Genomic DNA, 13,961 nt, shown 5'->3' on the forward strand with positions numbered 1-13,961 from the left:
GCTCACAGCTGGGTCCTGGCTGAGTTTATCCAACCCGAATTCACTTCTTCACCTAAAGGTGGTTTTCTATGGAGTTTCAACCCAGAATTTCTAATTTAAGGAGAACATACTGAATACTGAATCAACCACAATTCACAGGGGTACCACAAGTTCACACTTAGAAAAGAATAATTTATCCCCAAAGAATCCTGTCCTTCAAACATGCACCACAGTAAAAATACATATACACATATACATACATACATATATTTTACACAGAGATAACATAACCAGTGGAGACATAAAGTGTTTAACTGAAAGAAGAGTGTCATAAAATATACTTAGTTTTACCACCTGCAGTACATCTTGATTGCTCTATTTCAGGGATTGGCCACCTGTGGTCTGGGGGCCAAATCCAGCCTGGTCCCTGTTTGTGTATTGCTTGAAAGCTAAGAATGGTTTTTATATTTTTAAGTGGTTGGTTAAATCAATAGAAGAATAATATTTCATGACTGTGGAAACGATGTGGAATTCAAATGTCAGTGTCCATAAACAAAGTTCTGTTGGAATTCAGCCATTGTGTTACATGGGTTCTTCAACCGCAGCCTTATTGACATTTTAAGGATTGGATGATTCTTTGTGGTGGGCATTGTTCCTCGCACTGCAGGATGGTTAGTCACATTCTTGCCTCTACCATCAAAGGCCAGTAGCATCCCTGCCCTGCTTTTTGCCTCAAAAATGAATCCAGATGAACTCTGTGGGTTGAAAACATGTAGGTCACAAACTGTTGGTTTGTGGCTTGCCTGTGGCTGCTTTGGGGTTATAAAAGCAGAGTTGAGTAGTTGTCCCAAAGACAGTCTTCCAGCAAAGCATAAAATATTTCATATTATATCCTTTTTTATGGGAAAAGTTTGGCAACTCCTGCTTTATTTCCATTATTCTATTCTATTCTATTCTTTCCATTCCATTCCATTCCATTCCATTCCATTCCATTCCATTCCCTCCATTCCAATCTTTCTTATTCTATTTCTTTAAACAATGCTGGTCATGACCTACTAAACTAATTTCATTTCCTACTAATAGGACTCAACCCATGCTTTGAGAAACTCTATTCCTAAACAGCTCTGGAAATACAGTCTACTGAGTATTGGACAAGAACATATGCCTTACAACCAAGGCATATTGGGTTCATATTTTGACTGTGTTGCTTAATAGTTGCATGAACTTGGTCGAGTTACTGAACCTCTCTAAGCTCCTATAACTGCATACACAAAGTGGGGATGGTAATAATAATAGATACACAGTCAACGTTTGTTAAGATTAGGATGGGTCCATGGTACATCCTGAGCGCTGGTCATTTGCTACTGTCATTGGTGTTTGTCTTGGTCAGGGTCTTCCAGAATAACAGAACCAATAGGGTGTGTGTGGATAGATAGAATGAGATTTATTTAAAGGAATCAGCTGATCAGTTTATGGAAGCTGTAATTCCAAAATCTGCAGGGTGGGTTGGCAAGTTGAAGACCCAGAAGGAGTTGATGCTGTGGTTCCAGTCTGAAAGGAGTCTGCTGCCAAATTCTCTCTTGCTCAGACAAGGCAAGTCTTTTATTCTCTTCAAGCCTTCAGTGGAGTGGGTGAACCCACCCCCATTACAGAGGGTAATCTCCTCAAATTTCACTGATTTAAATGTTGATCTCATCCAGAGACACCCTCACAGAAACTTCCTGACTAATGTGTGACCACATGTCTGGGAACCGTGCCCCAGCCAAGTTGGCAAGTAAAGTTAACAGTCACAGTGGTTACCATCATGTCACAGTGAAATAAAGAAAAGTGATAATTGTTCAGAACAGTCAAGAAATTGGGAAAGGACTGGGGTATCTCACTGGGGTTTGTTTAGACAATTCATTATTTTAAAATATAATATACTACTAATAAAATTAAATACAAAATTATAGAGGAGATTTTTAAAATTTGCATAAAAATCACAAATAATTTCTCTCCAAGTTTTTGAATGGGAAATTCAAGTTTTCTTCCATGAACACAACAGTTTTATTCTAGGTTTTTGGTTGAAATTACTGTGAACAATTCCTGATCAACAATTTTTAGTCATAATTTTGAAAAAAAATTTTTACAGCAGTCATATATTTATTTATTTATTTTGTCTTTTCATTTAATTAATTAGTTTATTTTTTCAGCATAACAGTATTCATTGTTTTTGCACAACACCCAGTGCTCCATGAAATACGTGCCCTCCCTATTACCCACCACCTGGTTCCCCCAACCTCCCACCCCCGCCCCTTCAAAACCCTCAGGTTGTCTTTCAGAGTCCATAGTCTCTTATGGTTCGCCTCCCCTTCCAATTTCCTTCACCTCCCTTCTCCTCTCCATCTTGCAATGTCCTCCATGTCATTTGTTATGCTCCACAAATAAGTGAAACCATATGATACTTGACTCTCTCCAGCAGTCATATATTTAAAAGAGCTGTAATTAAGGTTAGAGAAATGATATTAAAGCTGTTTTTCCCTTTCTCCTTTCTCTTAGTGGAATGAAAATGGAATTCAGATCTACTCTAATGCTGACTTATTATGTATTTCAAACTCTGATGCCTCTCTAATGTGAACATTCGTGGGTTAGACAGGCATGTGGAAGACTAGACAGACGTCAGTAAAATGACCATCAGAGGAAAGCCACAGATATATCTGGTAAATATGGAGACAGACTTGGGAACATGGGAGTGACAATTACCAGAGACCCCACCATGCCCACCTATTCAGCAACTCTTACTTGACCGTATCTCCATGGACATTCAATGATGTCATCCTGCACCATGGTCCCTTCTCCTCAGTGGGGCTGTAGAAGTAGTTGGTCGGGTGCCTGACTTTGGCCACAGGAGTGTGTTGCAGTGAAGCAGAGAGAGGAATAGTGAATGTAGGGGTTAGTCCCTGTGGGACCCATGGGCATGCCTCAGACCCTCTCTGTGTGAACTTTCTGAAAAATACCTACAGAGGCCGCCCACAGTTGGAGTCTCCCAACGGGCCGGGGGGGACCCATTGCCCCATCTTTGGCCCCGTGTTTCTTGGCACTGTTGTATTTGCACACTGCCTGAAAAACTCTTTTTGTTCACCAATGTTTCCCCAGCAGGATGCCTTCTACAGTGTAGGTACTTAGTAATATCATAGAATGGATGATTATAAGCTGTCCGATATTTAATTTTATCATATTCATCCTTATCTCAGAAGAAAATCTTTGCTTTGTCTTTGCATGTCTAAAAAGCTGACTGACATTCATAGCAGCACTATTCACCACAGCCCAAAGCTGGAAACAAAACAAATACCCACTCAAAAATGTTTGGATTTTGAAATGGGGTCTACCCGTATAGAGGAGCATTATCTAGCATTGAAAAGGAACACGATTTTTCTACATGTTACAACATGGATGAAACTTAAAGACATTATGTTAAGTGAAATAAAAATAAAATGATATTTACATGTGTTAAAAGCACTACCTAGGGACGAAAGACAAAAAAGAAAGAAAACAAATAAGTCATCTAACTTAGTAGCAGTTATATTTGTGTGGGGAGACTCGCCAAATATGACTTCTTAAAAAAATTTCTCTTTATGTTTCTATAATAAGATAAAATGTAAAAAAAAAATCTATTTAAAAACCCCTGGAAATCTCTTCAGAAAGTCCACTCAATTCTCTACTGTCCTTTTCAAGGATAGTGACTCTCTTATTCATTTTTAATTGAGGCTGAGATTTGAGAAGAACCCTGTTTTACCTATGCATTCTTCATTTTCAGTCAATAGCACTGTTTTAAGCATTGTTTTGCCAATGTATAGACTTTAAGTATTTAATTTGCTATTTGCTGGTGTAAAAGATACATCATCACTCCTGCCCCTTATCTCAATTTACCTGATTTTATGCCATGGATTTTCTACCTGATAAGAGGTTCTTAGGAGGTTCTGGGTCTCTGGACCCAATGGTGGGAAAGACTGTGTCAAGGAGCAGAGAGAAGGGGCAGAAAGTGGAAGTGGGGTGGGGGCTGGGGAAGTGACATGTTTACAGTTTCATGCATTTTTTTTTTTTTTTGGTAAAATTGAGATCCAATTAATATTCTGGCAAATATGTAAGTAACTATGTGGGAGGCCTGAAAGCATAAGGATCATTGACAACATTGATAAAAGACCATCAATCTTGTCCACATAAGATCAAGAAAATTTTGGGCTCAGAAGATCCCCAGGAAGTCAAAAGAGTAGAGTTTCAGACTCTGTCATAACCTTTGTTGTGGTCTCCAGAAGCTAACTTGCTTCCAGGAGCGCTTCATTTTCCTCATTTATAAAACAGAATTAAAAGCGTTTGTGAATGATGAAATAAGAGTTATTTGTGGAAGTTAAATAGTATAGAGATTTGTTGGTGTTTATCATTACTGTTAAGCAAAATAAGCAGAAAGATATAGCCTCCACCCTCAGGAAATTTCCAACCAAATAAAGCATAGCTAATGTATAAATGACTAAAATTGATAACAATAGAGTTAGTCATCAGAACCAAGTGCATGGCTTCATGGAGGCTCAAAGGAAAGAAGGCAGGAAGAGATAGAGGAAGAAAAGAAAGAAAGAAACCATATTGGATTAAGGAAGTGAATGATTTCACGGAGGAAGTGATTCTTGAGATTGGCAGTGAAGGTAGGGGTGGGACGTTTAGCCAGAGTGAGGATAACAGGTGATGAGAAAGGAAAAGCTTAGTGATATGACAGAGAAGGGATCTGATTTAGCTGAGATCATAGGAATGTGAAGGAAGGGGTGGGGGAGATGGAAAGAAGATGAGATAGAGTCAGATCCCCTAATCAGTGTGGGGAGTTGGGGCATTATTCTTTCTATAGTAAGAGACCAACATTTGTACCAGGCAGGGCAACCAAGTGGAGAGGCAGCTTTATGGAACAGAAATGAGGAACTGGAGGTTAGGGACCTGGTAGGAGCTAGGACAATGGCCAGGGTGGGAAGAGTGATGGCCACACAATGAGAGCATTTAAGATTACGGTTGAGCTCTTACTACATCCCAGGCACATTATATGCCTTGTTTATTTTCCACTGCAGTCAATGTTATTTAACCTGCTGTTACATAGAAAGAAACTGAAATAGGAGTTTTAAATTTAACTTGTTCAAGATCAAGAGACCGTGTTCCAACCAGAAGTGTCCGTGTACAAGACACATGTTCTTTGACATAGCTAAGATGTGAATTACAGCCTTTCCAACTATAGCTTCTGATTCTTATAATTAATCTCCTGGGTTTGCCAGATATTGTTGAATTTGGAGCAAATTTTATTTTGTTTTGTAAGGCAGGGGGTTAAAATTGTAAGAAGATGAGTTTGCGATCAAGGGAATGATCATACAAAAAAAAAAAAAAGGAACGATCATGCTGGAAAGTGGCCCCCCTGCTCTGATCAATTTACAAAGGAGTCATCCACCCCCAGGCTCAGCTTTGCTCCCTCTCCTGTGCCAGGCCCTGGGAGCCAACTTTCAGAGTTGAACAGCAATTATCACGCAGGAAGTTTTCGTATTTAAAATTGCCTTGATTAATTAGCTCCTCTGAAACTTGTTTAGGAGTGAAATAAATTCTTTCGAGTTCGGTAATTGCAGATCTCTGAGCACCCAATCAATCCTAATGATACCCAAGGCATCTTGTTAGAAAGGGATCAGTAAGAATGTTGGGCCTCGAAGCTTTGGTCTCCCACAGGCAAGAAGAGTGTGAGTTAGCATTCTGCTGTAATGGTTTCTCTGAAGAGTTAACCACTGATGGCTCAGGCCTCAAACTCATATATGGCCTTTTTGAGTCATAGAAATGTTAGGAGTGAAAACTGCCTTACACCTACACTAGGCTGAGCCCTTTCTTTGTTAAGTGAGGAAACCGATCTGCTCAAGGTCATGGAGTTAGAGGCACAACTCGGTCAATAAACCTGGTCCCCCTGATATTTAGAGCAATTACTCCTTGTTGGGTGCCTTGACACCTGCTCCTGAAAAAGAAAGGAAAGAAAGAAGACAGGAGAGGAGGAAGGAGGGAAGGAAAGAAATGAAGAGAGAAGAGAAAGCCCCTATAACTCTCACACTGGGAGGGGGTATTAGAATTTTATTTATTTATTTATTTATTTATTTATTTATTTATTTTCAGCGTAACAGTATTCATTGTTTTTGCACAACACCCAGGGCTCCATGCAATATGTGCCCTCCCTATTACCCACCACCTGATTCCCCCAACCTCCCACCCCCCCTCCCCTTCAAAACCCTCAGGTTGTTTTTCAGAGTCCATAGTCTCTTATGGTTTGCCTCCCATTCCAATTTTTTTTTTTTTTATAAACATATAATGTATTTTTATCCCAAGGGGTACAGGTCTGTGAATGGCCAGGTTTACACACTTCACAGCACTCACGATAACACATACCCTCCCCAATGTCCATAACCCTCTCCCCCTCTCCCAACCCCACCTCCCCCCAGCAACCCCCAGTTTGTTCTGTGAGATTAAGAGTCATTTATGGTTTGTCTCCCTCCCAATCCCATCTTGCATCATTTATTCTTCTCCTATCCCCCTAACCCCCCCATGTTGCTTCTCCATGTCCTCATGTCAGGGAGATCATATGATAGTTGTCTTTCCAATTGACTTATTTAACTAAGCATGATACCCTCTAGTTCCATCCACATCGTCACAAATGGCAAGATTTCATTTCTTTTGATGGCTGCATAGTATTCCATTGTGTATATATACCCCATCTTCTTTATCCATTCATCTGTTGATGGATATCTAGGTTCTTTCCATAGTTTGGCTATTGTAGACATTGCTGCTGTAAACATTCGGGTACACGTGCCCCTTCGGATCACTGCGTTTGTATCTTTAGGGTAAATACCCTGTAGTGCAATTGCTGGGTCATAGGGTAGGAAGAAGAGAAAGCCCCCATAACTCTCACACTGGGAGGGGGTATGAGACATTTTATAAGTAACTCGTGACTATTTCCAAAGAACCCCCCCCCCCCAAAAAAAAGATAATTATGTTCTTATGGAATTTTAGAAAGTTGTGATACAACAATAAAGGAGAATTTTTTAAAAAGACAGTTAATGCTTTCTGGTACTTTCTGATGAAGCCAATAAAGAGAAGGAAATAGTTTTCAGCACTCAGGGAAATAATGACACTACCTTAAGACTTTACTCATCTCTTTTTACCCATTTTTTAAAAATTAGATTTTTTTTTCTGTGAGAAATATTTGATTGATATAAGCTCTTAAATAGATATGGCTGTGCAAACATATTTTGTGTTTTCTTATATATGTAGACTTTGCATATATGCATGATACAGCAAATATATGACAAGGCAAATATTATACCAGGTTGGTGTGGGTTGGAGGGGAGGTCCTGGAATGAAAACTTTAAATAAATATTACAATGCTAAGGTTTAAGATAAAAGGTTTAAGGTTTAAGATAAAATTGAGAAAGCTACAACAAAAAGCCATGTGGGATTATGCAAAACAGCAGTAAGGGACCCTGGTTTTATAGCATATGCACTCACCAACTCAAAATGGATTAGAAATCTAATCCAATGGATTAGAGAGGTAAGACCTGAAAGTCTGAAAGCTCCTAGAAGAAAAAGTAGAGGAAAATCTCCTTGACATTGGTCTCAGGAATATATATATATATTTGGATTTGATATCAAAAGTATAGGAAACAAAACAAAACAAAGAACAAATAAGTGAGACTACATCAAAGCAAAAAGCTCCTGCACAGCAAAGCAAATAATAAACACACTGAAAAGGCAACCTATTTACTGGGGGGGAAAAAAAGAGAAATTTGCAAACCATAGATCTGATAAGAGGTTAACATCCAAAATATATAAGGAACCCTAAAAACTCCATGGCAAACCAAACCAAACCACAAAAAACCTGATTAGTAAATGGGCAAAGAACATTCATAGATATTTTTCCAAAGAACACATATAAATGGCCAGTCAGTGTATAAAAAGATACTCAAGACCACTAATCATCAAGGAAATGCAAATCAAAAGGTGATGAGGCATCACCTCATACCTTTTGTGTGATAATATGACTATTATCAAAAAGAAGAGATGCACCTGGGTTGCTCAGTTGGTTAAATGCCTGACTCTTGATCTCAGGTCAGGTTTGGTCTCAGGATCATGAGTTCATGTCCCACAATGGGCTCTCTTTAAAAAAAAAAAAAGACAGAAGATAACAAGTGTTGTCAAGGGCATGCAGAAAAGAGGATCCGTATGCACTTTTGGCAGGAATATAAATGGTTCCAAGCGTTATGGAAAACAGTATGGAATTTCCTCTAAGAATAGAACTACCATATGATCCAGCAATTCCACTTCTGGGTATATATCCATAGAAAACGAAATCAGGACCTTGAAGAGATATTTGCACTCTCATGTCCTCTTTCTTTCTTTAAGAGATAAATTTTATTGAAAAAAGTGCAACGGAGCAGTGAACAGGAAAGAACTTGAGGGGTTGTGGTGAAGGGCCACAGTTATGTGGTGGAGTGGGGAAGTATGGGAATGAATGGAATGTTCCCTTTTTTTTTTGTAAATGTGTCTGGGTGTAAGTAGTCCATTGGTTAGTTGGGTCCTGTGGCTATTTTGGGATGGATTGCTTATTCACTGCATTCACCTTGGTGGTCACTGTCTGCCCTTAGGCCTTGCTCAAGTTTCCATTGTTCAAGCCTGCTGCCTAAAAGCAGCCTCCACATTCCCTGCTGACAGATGGACAATGACAAATCTTTGGCATTTGTGTGTGTGTGTGTGTGTGTGTGGGTGGGGGGGAGTCTCATCTTTAGCAGCTTTTTCCTGCTGAACGAGGAGGGCAAAGATGTCCATACCCACAGGTCAACATTGGCCAGATAGGGGAATTTATATATAGGAGTTGCAAAAGATAAAGGCAGTTGAATCCAAGGTAGACAGCATGTCTGAATCTCCCTGAATAGAAAGGATTATCCATGGGCTGGAAGTTATGCAGTGAAGGAGTTTTGTCTCCAGGAGGAGAAACATGAGAAAAGACAACAAAATTGGGGCACCTGAATGGCTAGTTCCGCTAAGCATCCAACTCTTGACTTTGGCTCAGGTCATGATCTCAAGGTCATGGGATTGAACTCCTCATTGGGATCTTGAAAAACAGAACAAAAACTATGAAATGCTATACATGAATTTCAACTATGTATAAATTCATACTTAAAATGAATAAAATTAAATACCAAAAGGGGCATAATATTTTCAACATTCCATTACGGTTTTTTACAGCTCATTTATGAAGGGTGTTAGTTTCACAAAACCCATTGGAGATCTTCATCGATTTCCTCAAAGGTTTCTCTTATTTTGTGTATCTCAGTTCTCTTTGAAGCTCTACTAGTCATCATCCATTATTGGTTTTCCTTCTTTTAATTGCTAGATGGCTATACATCAGAGCCTCAGAGCTCAGTAGATGTACCTGTAAGGGGAATATGTATCTGGCATGACAATCCCCTCCTGTCATCAGCTTTCATTGTGTTTGTATTGTATCCTCAGAGGATAATCTAACAAAGAAAACCAAACTCGGACCTTCAAATATGTGTGAATATTTTGGTTAGGCACGTTAACTATTATGAAGTAGAGAGGTTTATTTGAGGGTTCAGAATTTCTTAAGGGGTTATGTCTTGGAATATGTATATATTTATTATATATATATATGTATATATATATATATATATACATATATATATATATATATTTGGTATGTGTGTGTTAGGCCTTCTGTTTCTTAACATAACCACATAATGTTTGGGATTTGGATCATAAATAGGGACCATAGAACTTCTGTGCATATTCAATTTCTCTATTCCTCCTGGTTCGGTGTCTCTTGCATTTGGGAATATGGTAATAGAGCTTTCTTCTTCTGGTGGGTGGCTGATGCTATTGTCAATTTGTCTCCCTACTTTCCTGTTATTATACTCTCCTCAGGGTGCTGCAGGGTGGAATTTTACAAAAATATTAGTCAGCAATTTCACATCACCAGAAAAACTTCAATTTCTGAAATTTTAGTGCCTCACCTCCTCAAGAAAGATGTAAAAATGCACTGCGATGTTCCAAATAGAGAAATGAAACATCAGGAACAGTATGAATATTAGTTCTAAATTTATATATTGAATATTGTGTGCTCTAAACAAGGCTCTAGGGCACTGGGTGGCTCAGTGGGTTAAGCCTCTGCCTTCAGCTCAGGTCATGATCTCAGGGTCCTGGGATGGAGGCCCGAATTGGGCTCTCTGCTCAGCGGGGAGCCTGCTTCCTCCTCCCCCTCTGCCTGCCTCTCTGCCTGCTTGTGATCTCTCTCTCTGTGTCAAATAAATAAATAAAATCTTTAAAAAAATAAACAAGGCTCTAAGCACTTTACATGTATTAACTGATCAAATGATTCACAGGTTTAAATGCAGTTGCTGACATTTTCTGATTTTTAAAAACAAATTTATTTCTTAAAGAACTGTTATCTCATAATTTTTTTCTGTTAATTTTTTTTTTTTCTGTTAATTTTTGTTAATTTTTTTTCTGTGAATTTCTGCTAATTCTGTCAATTTCTGTTATACGTTGCTTAGGAAAGTTCTCCACTGCTCTACACAGGTTTTTCTCTCTTTGAACAGTTTAACAGTTTAAAGTTTGAAGGAGTTAATATCCAAAAAATGCTCCACCCTGTGTCTGGTATTTCACAAACACTTAGAATTGCAACTTATTCCTCTTATTAAGATTTGTGAAAGGTGGACAGGTGTGGAGTGCCCCTGAGTTCCCGATGTTACACACTGTAGTTTGTACAGAATGCATTGGGTTGGTGATTACCTAGTACAAAGTGCAGGGAGTGATTAATTTTGTTGGTGCAGGGGGCGTGGGTAATGCCAAATGTATTAGGTTAACCTCTGACCTGAAGTGTGTGGCTTGAGGGAAGCATGCCAGGTACAGTAGCACACAAGGGTCTTCTAAGCACAAGAGGCAGCATGCCCAAACCCAAGGAAAGGTGGTAACTGTGGAGGGTTTTCAGGCCACAGCCCACGTTCTGAGGGTCTGCATTATTGAGGGCATGGTGGTAGTGAGGAGCAGAAGTGGCTGAAGAGGCTGTAAGGCTGTGACTTATGAGCCTTTGTATCGTTCAGAGGACCTTGACACATTATCTTGTCAAGTTACCTTATTAGTCTGAGGTTGTTGAGATGGACAGGGGATTTATCATAGGGTCACAAATAGCAGTGTTGAGCATTTTTTTTTTTTTCTGATTTAGTTTCTAATTATAGATGTGCTAATGGCCCACTCTAATCTGTCCGGTCATATTTTTGTGGCATCTCCCTCATTGTGCGAGAGTCTCTTAATAAATTTGACGAATGCAGCCGGTGACTGTGATCCTATTCCTTCTTTCTATTCCTCTAAAAATGACCTCTGGTCCCTCCTCGACACAGTTGCGCCAAGCATCTCTGTCCTTTTGCAATCTCTGTGTGGTTCTTAGTGATTCCAGGGGCCCCATGAAGTTCTCCACGTCTCATCCTCCATGAGCTCCCCCTCCATTCTATGCTTCAAGGTTGGCCATGTGTGGGCGAGGGTTGTGCAGGTTGTGTGCGGGACAGAAATGCTCTTCAACCCCACCTGGAGTGCTGATACAATCTTTCTAAGTCGCAGTATAGGGATGACCTGTAGGTTTTACTTTGCCTGACATAATATTGTTTCTTAAAATGTCAATGGCTTCACATTGTCCACAGAATATACTCCACAGTCATCAACAAATCTTCCCAGTCCTAAGTGGTCTGGTCTTGCCCACCTCTTCTGCCTAATTCAGTGCTGCTCCATTTATCTGTTGATCAGGGTCCAGCCACCCTGAACTTCCTTCGCCTCCTTGAACCCACAGTGTTTTCCTCAAGTTGGAAGTCTGTACCTCTTATAATCACTGTAATACTCTTCTCCCCATCCTCCTGGTAGCCTGCCACCCCTTCTTTGTCACCACTTTACCCTGAACTCCTGTTCCTCTTATCCGTTATTTTTAAGTTTAATATTAACTCTTCAGATTAACCTTCCCTAAGGTTATATACTATGTCAGGTCTTGTAATACAACTGTGGACACTTTAGTATTATGCCTCTATGACACTTGTCTTCTTGTCTTAATGTATAAATATAATGTCATATAATTATTTGATTTCTACCCTCATGTGGCAGTAAGTTCCAAAAGAACAGGCACTCTATCTCTATTTTATTTTAATTTTTACTTGTTTGTTGATTTTTAAGTGATATTTATTAAAACCTTTATATATGTTACCTTATTTCATCCTCACAACAATTATATGGGGAAGACAGGCTATTTCCATTTTATAGATAGGAAATCTGAGGCTAAATGAGTTTAAGTGCACTGTTCCTGATCACACAAATAGTACATTGTATTTTTTTTTTTTAAAGATTTTATTTATTTATTTGACAGAGAGAGAGATCACAAGTAGGCAGAGAGGCAGGCAGAGAGAGAGAGGAGGAAGCAGGCTCCCCACGGAGCCGAGAGCCCGATGCGGGGCTCGATCCCAGGACCCTGAGATCATGACCTGAGCCGAAGGCAGCGGCTTAATCCACTGAGCCACCTAGGCGCCCCAACAAATAGTACATTGTAGACTTGAGGTTCACACTTAGGTAATCTCTGTCCTGGGCTTGCTTCTTAGCCATTATAAGCTCACCTAAGACCTTATCTTGACTCATAGTTTTATCTCCCCCAACATCTCACTCAGTGCTGGATACACAGGAGTTGCTTGCTAAATATATTTCAAATGCATAAATATAATCACGGTCTGATGTAGAGAAAAAGTTTGCTCTAACCATGTGACTTGCTTCTGTCTCTCAGTTTCATTTCTCAAATTCCGTCTCTCAATTTCATTGTTTGCAAAAGGGCACATTTTATTAAGTGGTACTCCATATGGTTCAGAGCTAAAATTCTGATCTTCATTATCTTCGTTATTACTGTTGTTATTATGGACTACAAATAATTCCTGAGCATCTATTATGTGCAGACAATTCTATTGGTTATTCTTTCTGCTGAATTCCGTTCTATATCAAATATGCAAATGAAATTCACAAAGGAAATGGACTTTACTGGTTAATTAGACCAATTTTGTTCATGATTAATGATCTCTCCCTTCTTCATTCCAGAAAGATAACTAACTATTGTAATTGTTCACTTGGCACCAGAATAGCACAAGAAGATATGATTTGCTTTTAGTGGCATATCCCAAAGGGAAGCTGAGGCTTATATTTTCTCCAGCATTGTTACCATTGGAAGGAGGATTCCCATGGAGCAAATAGAAGGCAATTTTTTTTTTTTTTCCTAAGGTAACATGAAAAATTGTGGACTTGAGTTGAAATTCAAATGAAGTTCATGAAGTAAGTATTGTGTTTAACCAGAGGAATTCCATCTGTATATCACTATATGGACAACCCGCCCTCTACAATTCTTAATGTAATCAAGCCATAACATAGTTCGGTTTTGTGAAATACAGTAAGGTTTTCTTCCTTTTTGACGTATGTGAAGAAAAAAGCTGAAATGTCTCCAAATGTCTTGTGTTCAATTCCTATCTTTTTCAGTGAAACAGGCAATTAGATATGTATGTGATGGAGGTTTTCCTTCTCTTGAACGTTCTATAGCTCTATGTACCTGTGTTTGGTCCATGGTTGTCCCTCCTTGTATTTTGCAGGAAACTTATTAGCCCTTAAAGTAGATCAAACTAGAAATACTAACTTGAGTCAACATTTTCATGACCTTTAAACATTTCTTTTTCTATGTTAGACAGTGCATGGAACAGCAGCTCCTTAAGAGGAGGAGTATAATTGTATCTATCATCTATTATCTCCATCATCTATCCATTATCTATCTATCGATCGATCGATCGATCATCTATCTATCATCTATCATCTTTCTATCACCTATTTATCATCTATCATCTATTATCTATCAGCTA

Source organism: Meles meles, chromosome 8 (genome assembly GCF_922984935.1).
Source record: "Meles meles chromosome 8, mMelMel3.1 paternal haplotype, whole genome shotgun sequence".
Classification (NCBI taxonomy): Eukaryota; Metazoa; Chordata; class Mammalia; order Carnivora; family Mustelidae; genus Meles; species Meles meles.